This window comes from Conger conger, chromosome 6 (genome assembly GCF_963514075.1).
Source record: "Conger conger chromosome 6, fConCon1.1, whole genome shotgun sequence".
NCBI lineage: Eukaryota > Metazoa > Chordata > Actinopteri > Anguilliformes > Congridae > Conger > Conger conger.
In genome coordinates this window covers 19,940,843-19,956,216 of record NC_083765.1, presented here as the reverse complement: position 1 = coordinate 19,956,216, position 15,374 = coordinate 19,940,843, and the positions used below count along the sequence as shown (strand labels likewise).

The 15,374-nt window shown below is 41.5% G+C and overlaps 1 protein-coding gene across 4 annotated transcripts in view; it reads left to right on the top strand.

Moving 5' to 3' along the window:
- The window catches only part of lingo2b (leucine rich repeat and Ig domain containing 2b), a 275,604-nt gene that overhangs the window by 162,823 nt on the left and 97,407 nt on the right, over nucleotides 1-15,374 (top strand). For all 4 annotated transcript variants that reach the window (XM_061245864.1, XM_061245865.1, XM_061245868.1 and 1 more), the window contains one exon: nucleotides 7,728-7,801. The gene's annotated coding sequence lies outside the window, so the exon portion shown is untranslated. The remainder of the gene's footprint in view (nucleotides 1-7,727; nucleotides 7,802-15,374) is intronic.

Sequence of the window (15,374 nt, the reverse complement as noted above, 5' to 3'; positions counted from 1 at the left end):
TCTGACATTTAGGTGGTGGATTGGACTTGGATACTGTGCGACTGTGGAGTGCAGATAACCGACAGAACACACAAATCTCATTCTGTCTAACTCTGTCACCAGCCTTGCATCGGGAAACAGTCTGAGCTCGATTGGAAAATCATTTAAAACAGAACCACCAGAGGAAAACAGAACATAGATGAATAAAAATAATGTGGAGAATGGTGAATTAAGAATATCTTCGGAATCTTTTCTTTATGAAAATAAAATCTTCCCCCCCATCTTACATGGGCAGATGCCAGTTCTCGCTGTCCAGGGGTGTGGTTTTAATTCACTGGTTTTTGTTTAAAATAATGCCATCGGGTTGAATGTGAGCACATTAATGCAAATCTCCACCCTTGGCTGTTTGTGCTATCCACGGCTGTGATTTTCATGTGCGATGATTTGCATTAATGTGTCTGCAGTCAGCTGAAGGCCTTGGTTTCAAACCAAACCTCTGACTGTTAAACTCACACCCCTGGATGGAGAGAAGAGCCTAAGCCAAACCTGTCCCATACAGCACTGTTCGACCCTGTTTACACACACAAGTCTGGCACACTGTTTAAAAACATATACTACAATGTGAATTAGACTAAGCAGGGGGAAATGCGTGGTTAAAGGCCTCGCTAAAGGACTCAACAGCTGTGCAGATCTTATCGTGGTGGCAATGGGGCTTGAACCACCAACCTTACGTGTTCCAATCATGTTACTCAGCTACATGTTACTTATGGCAACAATAACAACAAAAAGGTGAATTTTGAAACAGAAACCAAACAAGATACTTTTGGTTTATCCACCAGCGGTGGTTCCCTTTTGAAATGATATTATGCAATAAATCTCACATGAGAAAAGAAGACTGATAACCGGCATAATTCGGATGACCATAAAGGTTAGTTTAAACCACCATTATTTTTACAGGTACTGAATATGCAGTATTCCTCACTGTCACCAAGGGCATGTTATGAAACACACCCGCATCTTTATCCTGTGGAAACAACACTCATGTTATAGTTTTGTGTTACAGTATTATTCTTCAGATATTCACATCACTGCATTATCTACATGGTAGATTTTCTGGGAATCATCTGGAACGCTCTCAGATCTATGACTGCCAGTATCTGTCAAAACTTTATGTGGGGTTACTAAAGGCTAATTACGCAATAACAGCACATACGAGTCCCAGATTGATGACGCTCTGTGACATCGCGGATCCGGCGCTAAAGTAACGGGCTGCATGGTCCTCGCAGGGGCCATTGTATTACTGTGCAAAACCACTCTCCTCCCTCTCCTGTTCAGGCTGTTTGGACGGGTTAGGGAAAAATGCCCTTTTTAAAATTTCACAGGTGAGCATCGATGAAACAGATCCCAGTAAAAACAATGATAGCTATACTTGAGTTTAACGTTTGTATTTATTTGCAAAGAAATAGCAAAGTGAAAAAGCTTACCGGCTTTCTGATTTGAATCAGACATAGTAAGACTCTTATACACACTTTTCCAGAAGGGGGGGGGGGGGCTTCAGCAAAACAAAAAAGACATGAAGCTGGCCAAGAACATTTATCAGTATTTTGTCTTCTGAATACCCCTTGTTGACCTGTAAGACCAGAATGTGCTAGCTACCCGCTTCTAGAAGAAGCAGAGACATTAAGGTCAAAGGCTGTCTGTCTGCTGGGAGAGAGACAGAGAAAGAGAAGAACTTAATTCAGAAAGTGGTCGAATAGTAATACGAATAAATAATAAAATCACATGATTGTCTTTATGTTAACACACATTGTCAATTAAGAATCAATTAAGAAAATTACCCTTACAGATGGCACGCCTGGGTGTAGCACAGGGATATACACTCACATTCCTGTCCCACTTTCCCCAGAGCCAATCTAACAATAAGGATGGACATTGATTAAATCCAGGCTAAAGCTGAAGACAAATGTTTATAGAAGTGAAGAACAAGTGTTCATGTAATCTTGGCAAACAAGCTACAGATGGCAGAACGCATCAGCTTTCTCTTCCTGGTTTAGTATCTAAAACGCAGTGACGTAGACTCTAACCCTGACCCCAGAGCCCAATTCTCCCTCCTCCTCCACTTCCTGTGGTCAGCTCTCTGTGTTAAAATTCAGTAACGTAATCCAATAATTATGCAAAAACATATGTCATGTGGGAAATAGTTTTACAAACAGCTTGAGAAAAATTTGATTTTATTTGATTCTAAAATATGCATACCAAAATTGCAATTGTTTTACTTGGATCAAAACACAAATGGAAAGCTCCAGGATGATATGAAAAGCTCATAAACATGAAAAATTGGTGTGTGGGCCTTTAACCTGTAGATTTTCCTGTTTCCTGTTGCTGTTGTGTCATCCAGAGTAGTCGTGTTTCCTCACTGTGAAACTCAACATGCTGTGTGAGCATTCAGGGGAAAGAGAAGGCCAGGGTGACACAATGATCTACCAGACTTTTAAAGGACCCAGGAGGGAGAGGGACTCCTCAACATGTCACCCCAGACTAGGCACACACACATTCTTCCAGGGTTCAACACTCCTCCAGCGAACAGCCGTTTCATTTGAGTGGGGCTTTCAAGCGGAAGAGCGCAATTTGGTCTATAATTGAGCAATGGGAAAGCCTCTCTCGGAGATATGCAAATCTGCTCAGATATTACATTTCAAATTTGAGAAGTTTAGCACATTTAATAGGCTTTACACCAGTGTCGTTTCTGTAACTGTCTCAGTACAATTCCAGAGAATCACCTTCTGGACCTAAAATGGACTCATTACTTATCCACAATGATTCTGATGCCAATTTAGGCTAATTTAGCATCAGATACTAGTATGTAAGAATAAATAACTATTTGGATCTAAAGCCTGTCCCATTTGTTCTGTCCGCTGTCCCCTGAGCTCTGCCACTCCTAGCCCTTTTCTGGATTCCATGTTTTCTTGCTGTCACCACTGTCTTAGGCATCAGAACCGTTTCTTCTTCTTCTTCTTCTTCTTCTTATTGCCTCTGCTGGCTGGCCCAATTGGCTGAAATCCCCATAATTTTGACTGTAAAATTCCCCGATTTAACCTAACCTTTAGTTGTGCATACATACAGTACCTCCATATGTACTCAGCCATGAAGATAATGGTGGAAGCAGAATGAGTGCATTGCCATGGCACACACCATACATGTGCAATGTGTCCCTGAAGGAGAAAAACAGGGGGCCGATTTACACAAATGACAGCACATTTTCACTTAAGCAGTTTGATTTAGGATAATCATGCAGACATACGATGCCTATAATTCGTGCGGTGTGTGAATGCCCTCGTAAACAATTTAGTGCGTCTGGCGCAGCACTGAGAACTCTGCGGCTGGCCCAAAGCTGCATCGTGGCTCTGTGCTAATGTATGTTTTAATGGCTCCGCTTCACGCACACGCAGCATTGCATTCTGGGCTCTTTCTCTTTTTTCCGAAACCCGTCAAGCGCGCACAATGGGTGCCGCTGTGGGATTGTGGGTAATTCGACTGGACGTGCTCCGTGCCTCCTAATCCTTCCCAGCAGGCTTAGCGAGTGGAACCGCGGAAACGTTTTGATGGGTGTGCATCTGGGGGCATGCGACAGGGTACATGTTAATTACTTCTATTTATTAATATATTTTATCTGTTTGTAAGAGCAGTAATTGGTTTTTATGTTAATATTTATTCTTTTGAATGCTAGTTCAGATATTTGCATAATGGATTAAGATAAAATAAAAAGGAAAGTCTGACCTATCAGGCATTATATCATAGGTTTCTTGCACAAACTCCAACAGTTTGTTCTTATCTTTGAATCAAACATGCAGCATAAATTAGGATTTTTGTGCTAATGTAGTTTAAGGAGTTGATTGTGGTGATCAATACACAAAACTAATTAAAGTCTACTTTATACGAGTGACATGCACACTCTCAGACTTCACTTTAAACTGACAAAAATTTCTGTGTGGACTTATAAATATTGTAAATCTTAGAAAAGATTAATACTTAAATTCAGTTCTACCTCAAATAGCAATGAATCTAGGCATTTTCCTTGGCAATTTATTTATTTTGTCATGATCAAAACCATTTTCATGCAAGGGAAATTTGATTTATTTTTCTATTAATTTTTTAATTGTGTTTGAAACTTCTAGTTCTAAAACTGTCACTTGCTGTAATTGTAGAGCACAGTTTGAGGAGCCTTGAATAAGTGAAATAACGGAATAATTTCAGGACAACCAAAAATGAGAGTACCGGAGCATGATGACAGGCAATCACAGATCAATGGTAATTGAGCATGATGACGCTACAGCCAATTGCAGAACAGTGGTGAATGAGCATGATGATGCTATAGCCAATCCCAGAGCAATGGTGAATAAGCATGATCATGCTCCAGAGTGGTTTGCAGATATCTCCCTCAGTGTGGCAGTGCTGATGTCTCTCTCAGTGTAGCAGTGCTGATATCTTTCTGTGTGGCAGTGCTGATGTCTCCCTCAGTGTGGCAGTGCTGATATCTCTCTCAGTGTGGCTGTGCTGATATCTCCCTCAGTGTGGTAGTACTGATATTGGCCTCAATATGACAGTGCTGCTATCTCCCTCAGTCTGGCTGTGCTGATATCTCCCTCAGTGTGGTAGTGCTGATATCTCCCTCAGTGTGGTTGTGCTTATATATCCCTTAGTGTGACTGTGGTGATATCTCCCCCAATGTGCCTGTGGTGATATCTCCCTCAGTGTGGTTGTGCTTCTATCTCCCTCAGTGTGACTGTGGTGATATCTCCCCCAATGTGACTGTAGTGATATCTCTTTCCGTGTGGTAGTGCTGACATCTCTAGGTTTCAGTCTCTGAATTGGCAGACTGATGTGATTCATCTTTGACTTCTCATTTGTTACCATGAGCTTCTCTCCCTCCCTGTCTCTATCTATTTCTCTTTCCTTCCATCTCTCTCCCTCTCTCTCTTTATCTCTTTCTTTCTCTGGATGAGAAGATTTAGACTTTCTGTTAATGGAGCCCTGGTAATAAATCAGAGTGTCTTGTCTACTGTTTGACCCCAAGCATCATATATGAGACTAGCTCCTTCCGGCCCTGGCTGTCCTGTTCCAAACTGTTTACCCCCGAATCCAACACAAAGCATTCCCCAGTCTGACAAAAATGCCCCTTCTGGTGTATAAAAAACTGATTTGAACAGCTAGGGTTTTTACTGTAGCTGACGCCTGGTACTATAGAGTCAACTCAGACTAGCAGAGCCATCTGTAAAATGGCAGAATGATGAAATAACGTGCAGCTGGAGTGGCTGAATGAAATGAACAATGGCCAGGAATCAATCTGCTGCCCCCAGCTGGAGTGTGTGACGGGTTAGGCTTGGTGTCGCCCGAGCGGAGGTTATGGGAGTGGTGTTTCTCTTCACTCCAGCTCATGGAAGAGTGACCCTGAAGAGCACAGAGCATGCCGTGTTCAGTGTGTCAGGTGGAGCCACACACACACACACAGCTTCTTTAAAGACGGTAAACATAGTGAAGTGGGATTGGTCGTTACCGCGATGACGGGCACGTGGGGTGTGGAGAAGGTGTTACAGTATAATGCTGGGCCGGACCTGCAGTAAAATCCTGTTCATCCTTTATCAGAGCTGGGCTGGAATCAGATCTCAGCACCAGCTGCCCTCATCTGTATTAAAGAGGTCTATAGGAGATTACCTTCTTCACCAGAGAGAGAGACGAAGAGGGTTGGGGGGGGGGGGGGAGAGGAGAGAAACAGACAGAGAGAGAGAGAGAGCGAGAGAGAGAGAGAGTGAGAGAGAGGGGCCGGGTGTCCTCCAGTCAGCTGTGACCCCCTGAACACACCTTTTCATCAGTCACTCTCACCTACCATTTCCCCTGACCTGTCCGACAGGAGCTTTTTGTACATAGCCACCTTTACATGCCGCTAATGTGCTAATGGGCCAAGCTCGGCTAATAAGGAATCGCAAGGCACACCTGCAGCAGACAGTGTACTGAGCAGGATGTTCAGTGGGAAAATAAGGTGATAAGTGGCCTGGGGAGTTCAACACAGTTTTCCTCTTCGGTTGGAGATCAGTGCAAAAAAAATATTTAGGAATTAATGTTGACATTACAGCAAGCATCTCGATAATTCACTCAAGACTTTGCAGGGTCAAAGAGAAGCATTGATGTTGTGACTCATCTCTTTAAACGCATTACCTATAAAAACATAAAACAGGTGTATTGTCATGTGTTGTGCTGAGGTTATGTTTCTAATTAAATTTATAGACAGGAAGGCGATGGTGTCAGTGATCTACTGCTTGCTGTCCAGCCCCTGTAACCTTGTTTTTGCAGCGAACGCGATGTTCAGTATGAGATCAGCGCCCTGTTCTTAATCTTATTTAAAAGAACATTTAAGTGTGCTTTCCTTCACACATATAATTGGTTAATGTATCCAGCTCTGAATTCACTTTGTAAGTGACTGTGACTGAAAATGAAACAAAATAATGTTTACATGTGAATGCACCCTTTAAAGAGTTCATTTTGGAGATGTTTCTACTTGCCTGCCTTTGTCTGATTTAAAAACACACACTTGAACTACACACTTGTGATCTAAAGTTAAGGAGAAATGTTGACTGGATGGTCCTAATAATGAGCTTGGTTGGTGAAAGTTTGTCTTTCAGATCTGAATGAGATCTGATCATGAAACACATTTCAGCCTCGGGTGTGTACATATATTCCCTATGAAAAGCTCCTATGATTCAAGCATTCTAGAGCTCTCAGATATCAGGTAATTTATGAATGACGATAACCTCACTGGTCGGGCAACAGGTGGCTGGATGACTTCCTCTGATTCTGTGACTATAAAGCACATAGCTAATGTTTGCCTTTTTGGGTCCCTCGGGGTGCTAACGTCCATAGCTAAAGAAGTAGCGTCCTACACAACCTCTGAGATAACACAGACATCTAGCCAGCTTGGAGTCATGCATATAACGGCTGATGTGACATGCCGTTAACAGTTCAGAGGGCAGTAACAGTACAGGATTCCTTTAGCAATTCAATTATAAATAACAAATCTACCAAAATTTGATATAACTAAAAACTGAATTCTTAAATTGGAGTCAGATATATTAAATGAGGGTTGATATATAGGCAATATTTTGGAGATTCTTGGTCAGCCCGTACCAGAATAAAGTGGAAGTTGGAGTGTTACCCCTGTCTCTCCACATAGCAGTCACACATGTTTTACCACACAGATGTCTTTTCAGCAACACCAGAAGGATAGTCACGTAGATACCTTCATCCTACTCAGTTAAATTTTGTCATTGGGTTAGTGGGGGGCTAAAATGTCTCTTCAGTTGGAGTGTCCAATGCACGCTCTCAGGGTGTAGTACTCTGCCCTAACTAACTTCCCAACCCTAACTTCCTAACTTCCCAACAACCAGAGAGCACTATGAGTGCTCTGAGAGCTAATAAACTCATGAACCCGAGGTGTGTGTGACACATGATAGTGTATGTATGAGATATGACCATGTACATGGGCCTGGTAATGTAATGTATGTACAAACCTTTGTTGGAGCATCTTGTAGATTTACTCTCTGAAGTAGAACTCCTATTGGCTCTTACATTCACATGTTATGCACTTCAGACACCTTTAAGTCCAAGAATAAAACTTTTACAGACTTCTGCTTCATTACTTTATCCTTTGAGAGAGCAAAGACTGGTCTGTGGAAACTGTGGCTCTTTTGTTGCAGGATTAATATGCTGAGTGGAGACGATTAGCTGGAGACTGAAGACATGGCTGAAAGGCAGCAGAATTCTCAGAGTGGTGAGTACCTTTGTACACATGCCCTGTGAGCACAGTCCTGAAGCCTGTCTCAGAGGCAATGCAACTGTTGGATGGCAGCCATTACGGCTCAGGAGCAATTGTGGCTCAGCGGCCATTATGGCACCAGGTTTCCACTGTCTCCTGGAATATGTGCTGATTTATGATTCTGACTGATTGGAACGGTTGGTAAGTTGTCAAACTGCAATTGTAGAAGCTTGTGGTCATTTAAAGGTGGGCATGAGAGGAAAATGGAACAATCTTCATTCATAGTAACAGGTAAACCATTATTTATTTATTGGTTGATTGATTGATTTGCTTATTTATTATTTCACTTTAGCAGAGGTGTGGCACTGTGTTGGGTGGGCCCATCCTCGGTGGTGATTGCATTAGGTGCAGAAACACTGAAAATGTATGTGGCCATTTAATATTTCCTGGTGTTGGACAAAAAATGCGTAAGGAACAAGTGTATACATTGTACGTATGGCTTTGCCAAATAGTTTACAGGTATCCGTGTGATTACTGAATGTCATAGGGAGAGATCACAAGAGCACAAACTCTCTCTTCATGAGATTAGCATCACTCGGACTGATTAACGATCGATCAACTTCAGATGAGCCTGTCTGTGTGAAGTCATTGCTGTTCACCTTCCTGTCTGTGGAACAGGCACAGCTGCTGTCCTGGGTCCTGTAGACCTTCCTGTCTGCGGAACAGGCACAGGTGCTGCCCTGGGTCCTGTAGGCCTCCAGTAACATTGATCTTCTAGCACTTCCATGTTGCTGTTGTATCTTCATCTTGTTGTATCTCTTGTAATCATGCCTCACTCTTAGTTTATTATTTGACATTACTTTACTGACTATGCTTACCCTGTGTGAACTATACTTGATGTTTGTGGCCAAGGATAACTTTTTTTCTGAGAATTGGACCTTACCCGACCTGAGTTCTGTACTTGTTGCAACAACCTTTGATAGGCACTTATTGTACATTGCTGTGGATACAAGTGCCTGCCACATAGAGTGTAATGTAATATGTATCTGTGCCATACAGGCGAGTATGTCCTGAAAGGACCAAATTCCTTTACAAACTGAAGCCTTTCTCCAATAAGGCAGATCATTCTGCGACTGTGTGCAGAACTGTAGATAACGTAATTGGCTTGGCCAAGGATTTTCTTTTGTTTGTTTGGTCAATTGATGCGTTATGGTCCCCAACAAGGACATTGAATAGGAGTTTATCTGTACAGAAATCACGATCGAGAGATAAATGAAGGTTAATTAAACTATAATGTGTTTAGTACAGTAGGTGATACAGACTTTTATCAGATGTCATCTCAACATCTATTTATCAGAGAATTCTACATTATGTTTTACAAAAATACCTCATGGCAATACACAATTAAAATGAGCTAATATTAGAGAGTTAGATTTTTCTTGTTTTAAATTAAGTTTGCCAAACACTGAACATCGACTACTGAAAGTTAGTTAGTCCTTAGTGCAGTGACCAGTGCCAATCAGAACCGAGTTCTGGCTGGGCCAGTGTGGACCGAGGACATCTCATTTTGCTGGGAAGGGACACCTAAAGTATGACATATCAGCCGTACTTTAATGAAAGCATGCATGCATACAGTCTAATCCAAGTGTGGCAACACAGAAACAGTGTAGCATTGCTATAGATGACCTATTAGCCAAAATGCGATGCTTTACAAAGGATGACGTAACATACTATATTGCTACGTAAAGTGATATTTCCTCTAGTGTTGCATAAGAGATGATGTTACTAGACTAAAGGTCAGCCCTCTGAGCAGAATCTGTGGGCACAGGCTCATGATCCATAAAGATACAACTGTACCGTGGCAACAGAATAGGTGACTGATTTCTCTGATATTCTCCCATGTGTGTGTTTCTTTGCTCCCAGTCCCATCATGCTTTGCGTCCTCCCCGCGGCGACGCTCAGTCCTGAGAGGCTCTCATCATTGTTGACGTCTGCGTTCGCATTTCCTCTATTTCCACAGTGCTCTTGTTCAATTTCCCAAGTAATTCCGCAATTCCACAGCGCTCTAGCTCCTAGCTCCCGGTTTCCCTGGGAACGCTGGGATGTAGTGAATATTGAAATCAGGCTCCTGGCACGGCTGCCCGGAGAAATAAACACCCTCAGCGTTCCCCGTCGGCAGGGCTGTCACACCGCATTCACCGTCTGACGATCCCCTCTTCCGCTCCCTCTCTTTCATTACGCTCTGAGTTTGCTGGGATGAGATTTAAAGCCTGCATTTCATCTGTGAGAGTGCGGTACAGTAACGTGTGTTCCCATCGGCACACTGATCAGTGCCTCACAGTGCTACAGGATGCATTTGTAGTCAAGGCCTCATCTTCTCTTAACAGGCATATGTGATAGTCTGTCAGGGCTGGTCTCACACTAAACAATGTGCTGTGGTTATTGTAATAACTATTCTAATAATTGTGTTATTTAGCTGACACCTTTATCCAAAGCGACTTCCCATTGATTACACTAAGCAGGGGAAAATCCTCTAGGAGCAATCCAGAGGTAAGGGCCTTGCTTAAGGGCCCAACAGCTGTGCAGATCTTGAACCACCAAGCTTCCGGGTCCCAGTCATGTACCTTAGCCACAAGACTACAGGCTGAATTATTGTCACTGAAACATCCATTACTGTGAAACCAAGACTAAGCAGCAAAACATAGCTGTCATTGATCCTCACCTTGTTACTGTATGGATGTACATTGTTGCATTGTATGAAATCATACAGGTGGATATCACTGGTATTTTCTCATGAGAACAGCAGCTGCCTAGGGGTCAGCCTGCAACCTTCAGGCCCCAGCTCCCCGGCGTTATACTGCACTATGCTCTAGTGCAGGGCTGCAGCAGCCTTTGGGCGCTGGATTATAGATAAAAATATATAAAAAGTCAAATAAAATACTTTCCTTAAGCAGTGCTCACAGTACCCGCATGTACCACCAGCAGCTTTTATATTATAATCACATCTCTGTAGAGCCGCTTTATGAAACTGTCTCGCTTTTGAAATGCTTTTTGGTATAATTGATTTTCTGTGTAGCTAAAATTCTATTAAGAGTCTGAAATAAATACCAAAACAAGCAACAGCCCCTCCCCCTCCTTTCTGGGTTGGGAGGTAACTTTCTCATAATTTCTTTCAGTTCCAATTTAAATCTGAGCATTGAAGATAAGATGGCTGTGCCTTGGTGTGGGTCTGTGGTCCTAAACTCACCTTCAGTTTAATGTTCTAGACACATAAGTGAATAAACTGGGGACTAAATGAAAAACTGTTTCAGTGAAGTAAACAAGCTGTGAAATAGAGTCTCTATCAATGCAATATAGAGTCTAAAACAAAGCATGGCTCTCAATATGAATTAATTTAAGTAAATCTTGTTACAGACGAAATTAAACACTCCGTACATTACTACAAACACTTTGAGGCTTCAAGTCAAAGCCATTTCTTCTGTGGCATTTAACATGTGCCGTTACACTGATTAAATTCATCCTAGCAGCTTGATAGTTCTCTAACTCAATTAAACAAACAGCTAAAGAGTCAGATGCCATTGTGCCTCTCTATTGTGAAAATGTATGAATGGAAAAATTAAATACAATTGAAAGTATGACTGTAGAAATTATTTATTCATACTTTTATTTTGCCAAATGATACCTCGGACTCTAATGTCTTTTTAAACAACATAAGCAGGAAGTTTAAGCCCACACAATACACAGTAAAGATAACATAAACAGTTATGCCCAGATTAAAAGATTGCTGTGTAAGTACTGTAGTTATAGACAGATGTAGCTTGATTTGCAAAAGCCACTGTTGTTAGTGCTAATAATGTTGTTAAAGCACCGGGATTGTGATTATTATTTGTTGACATTGAAAGCTACTGAAACAGAGAGTACAGATGGGCCAGTCTATGTAAGGTTATCTAGGTAAGTGGATGTGTGTGTACTGCACAACTATTGTCCTAACTTTATATATATGGTCGCACTGCTGCTCCCAAATCATAAGAAAAGGAAGAGAGTCTGAGCTCCTTCTTCCCACACAGAAATAAATATTTCACTTTTAGACATATCCAAGATACTTCTTTTGAGTCTTCTTTCTTATCTGACTTATGGATTTTTTCATTCATTTTATTCCAGCGAAGAAGATAAAAAAGTATTGTGTGGTTTATAGTGTACAGGAAATGGAGCTTCATAAAAGCTGAGTGCCCTGTACCGGCACAATGCGAGGAGAAGAGTACTGTAGGATGGAGACATCACAGCACCAGGGAAATCCACAGGGACCCGTTCAAAATGGGGACTGATTCAAAATAGGGGCTGGATTCAGAACAGGGAGTAATTCAAAATGGGCACTGATTCAGAGCAGGGACAAGTTCAAATCAGTTAAGTGGTAACACAACGCTGGACTGGAAACAGCCCGAGCTCAGCGCTTTGGTGGGGGCACATTGCATTATGGGAAATGCCAAAGCTGTTGAGATGGTGTCATTCTTTCGCTAAGTGAACACTGCCCTTGTCTCGCCTTCAGACTCAGTTTTCATTGATAAAATGGCTTTAGCAGAGCTATCACACAAAAGCAGGAGGCTGTCTTTACTATTGATTTCAGGCCTATTGTGCTTCTGCTTTTAAATGGCTCGTGGCTTTGATAGTTGTTTCTGGTTTTCAACATGAGGGAGATAATGGCTTTAAAGCTTATCATCAGGAACAACATACTTCCCCACAGCTTCTGATATGGTTGTATCTTTTCAGAGGCAGTTGATTAGAAACCGAAAACACATTGATGGGCTTAAGCTCCGATAAGCACTTGAAACTTGATGAGGCTTTTATATAAACGTATATAACACTGCAATAAGGGTTTTTATAAAGTAGTTATAATCATCTATATTATTATTATTATTATTATTATTATTATTATTATTATTATTATTATATTTTGCAGGGAGTTATGCTTAACAACATATAACTGTAATATGGCCTGCATTGAAGGCAGTTTTCCGATAACAGGAATGCGAGCTTGGGATAGAGAGAGGAGAAGGACAGGGTTATCCGCTGTCTTTCCCCTGTCTCTGCCGCTGTAATGGTGTTTGTCCTGAGCCCCCAGGCAGGCCTGGAGGACTGAGATACGATGTGACAATGTCATGTCATGTTATTCTTCTTCTGGTGCTCTGTACCCATTTCAGCTTTAGCTCTCTCACTGGGCTGAGCGTCTGAGTCTGAGATCACAACACACCAAGAGACAGGTAATAAACAGTACGGACCACAGTAAACTAAGTAACAGGAAATTAACACTACAGAATATCTATGATATCACAGTAAACTAAGAAATGGGAAATTAACACTACAGAATATCTGTGATATCACAGTAAACTAAGAAACAGGAAATTAACACTACAGAATATCTGTGATATCACAGAAAACTAAGAAACAGGAAATGGACACTACAGAATATATGTGATAGCACAGTAAAATGAGAAACAGGAAAGAAACACTACAGAATATATGTGATGTCACAGTAAACTAAGTAACAGGATATTAACACTACAGAATATATGTGATATCACAGCAATTGAACAAACAGGAAATAAACACTATATAATATATGTGATATCACAGCAATCAAATTAACAGGAATTTCACAGTAAACTAACACGAAATGAACATTACATAATATATGTGATATCACTGTAAACTAACAGGAAATTAACGCTACAGAATATCTGAGATATTACAGTAAACTAAGAAACAGGAGATTAACACCACAGAATATCTGTGATATCACAGTAAACTAAAAGGAAATTAACACTACTGGGTCTGGGTCTGGGATGTAATGGCACTTACTGTGGTATGCTAGTTTGAAAGTTGATTGCACTCTTCAAGGGTTCTGATTTTCTGTATGTTTACTCTAGGACTCGGAACTGTACTGTCCTCTCAGGTCCTCTTTGCACTTGTTCTTGTGTTTGATTTGCACTTTGTTGTACGTCGCTCTGGATAAGAGCGTCTGCTAAATGCCATGTAATGTAATAATGACAGTGTGCTCTGTTACAGGAAGTACATAATGATGAAAAAATGAGTCCTATCAGGAAGTACATACTGTTGAACACAACTTTCATGTCCTCAGTTCCGAGAGCTCACAGTAACAAGAGAAGTCAATGTGTTTGTATAAACTATTGTACAGAGAATGTGAACATATTACAATAAGGCTTTATGGGATACCATGAATTTCGTATTATAGGAATGAAACTGTAATAATCATGCATTGATCTGTGAGAAATGTAATTTCAGGATAAAAGATTTGTACAGAGAACGCAACAGCAAACACTGTGTTCTGAACATCTTTTATTTATTTGTATTTATTTATTTATTTTTGCCTTTAGCTAATATCTATACGCAAGTTGATAATATGCTCTATGCAATACCATGTATATGCTCTTAAAAAACACAGAGACACTTTTAAAAGAGTTGTAAATTGAGTTTAATGTCACCTTGCCGTTACCAGAAAGGTCTTCTGTATTTATTTATCTGGCACACAGGACTCTGTGCTTCATCTTAATTAAGCCTGTGGATAATGTGCCCGGCCGCCCTCACCTGTGAGGCAGGCTAGTGCCCTCATATCTGCTGCCATGACCCACACCTCTGGCAGAACCCTGCCATCCCAGCTGTTATGAGTCACAAGCGAGGCTGAGTAAATCTAATCTGGCATTTCTATTTGCTTTTAATATGATCCTTATTAGCTCCTCATTTTTCAAAGTTGGGGAGAGATGAGGTAAAAAAGCACAGGGGCCGAGGCAGACTATAGGAGAGCGGCCTCATAATCACGCTGCTCTCCGCGAACAGGGTAACTGTCTCCTTATTGCCATTGTCAGCTGAGAGCCAGAATGGGAGGTCAGGGGTCAGGAAGCAGGAAGCAGGAAGTGGTGTGTGGTTGACACAGGAGAGTCGGGCGCAGGGATTGGGGAGAGGGTAAGAGAGAAACAGAGATGGAGCTGTAAATGTCCCTAGATATTAGATGATGGAGTGGCTGTGGTGTTGGACTCTGTAGTGCAGGCTGTCATTCATATTTTTGCTGCACTGTCTGCTGGAGATTCTGACTCATCCAACAGCCACTGTCATGCACTGGTGGAGGATGCTGCTCACGTCTTTCATTTTGAATTTCTCTCTCTCTCTCTCTCTCTCTCTCTCGCTCTCTCTCTCTCTCTCTATCTCTCTCACTATATCTCACCCTGCTGTGCTTTCTCAATACATATGAGGGTTTCTCAAAAAACTCTTGTTCTAGCCAATAAATAATTAAGGAACAAAGATAATTTGGAAGCTTCCAAAATTTCTGTTTCTGATTTTCTTGTGGAAGTAACCAAAAGTTCAGTTCCAGAAGTTTCATTCCATTCATTCAGTGATTAAATGTATTGATTTAAATGCATCTATAAATCTATAAACACACTGCATGTAATGTAGTGCCCTTTACAGGCCGCTGTTCAATTAACGGCTCGTTAGTGCGTACTGACGCGTGTTACCGTGGAGACGGAGGTCCAGGGCAAGCTTTTCATCTGCGATGCCGACACGGTCATGTGACGTC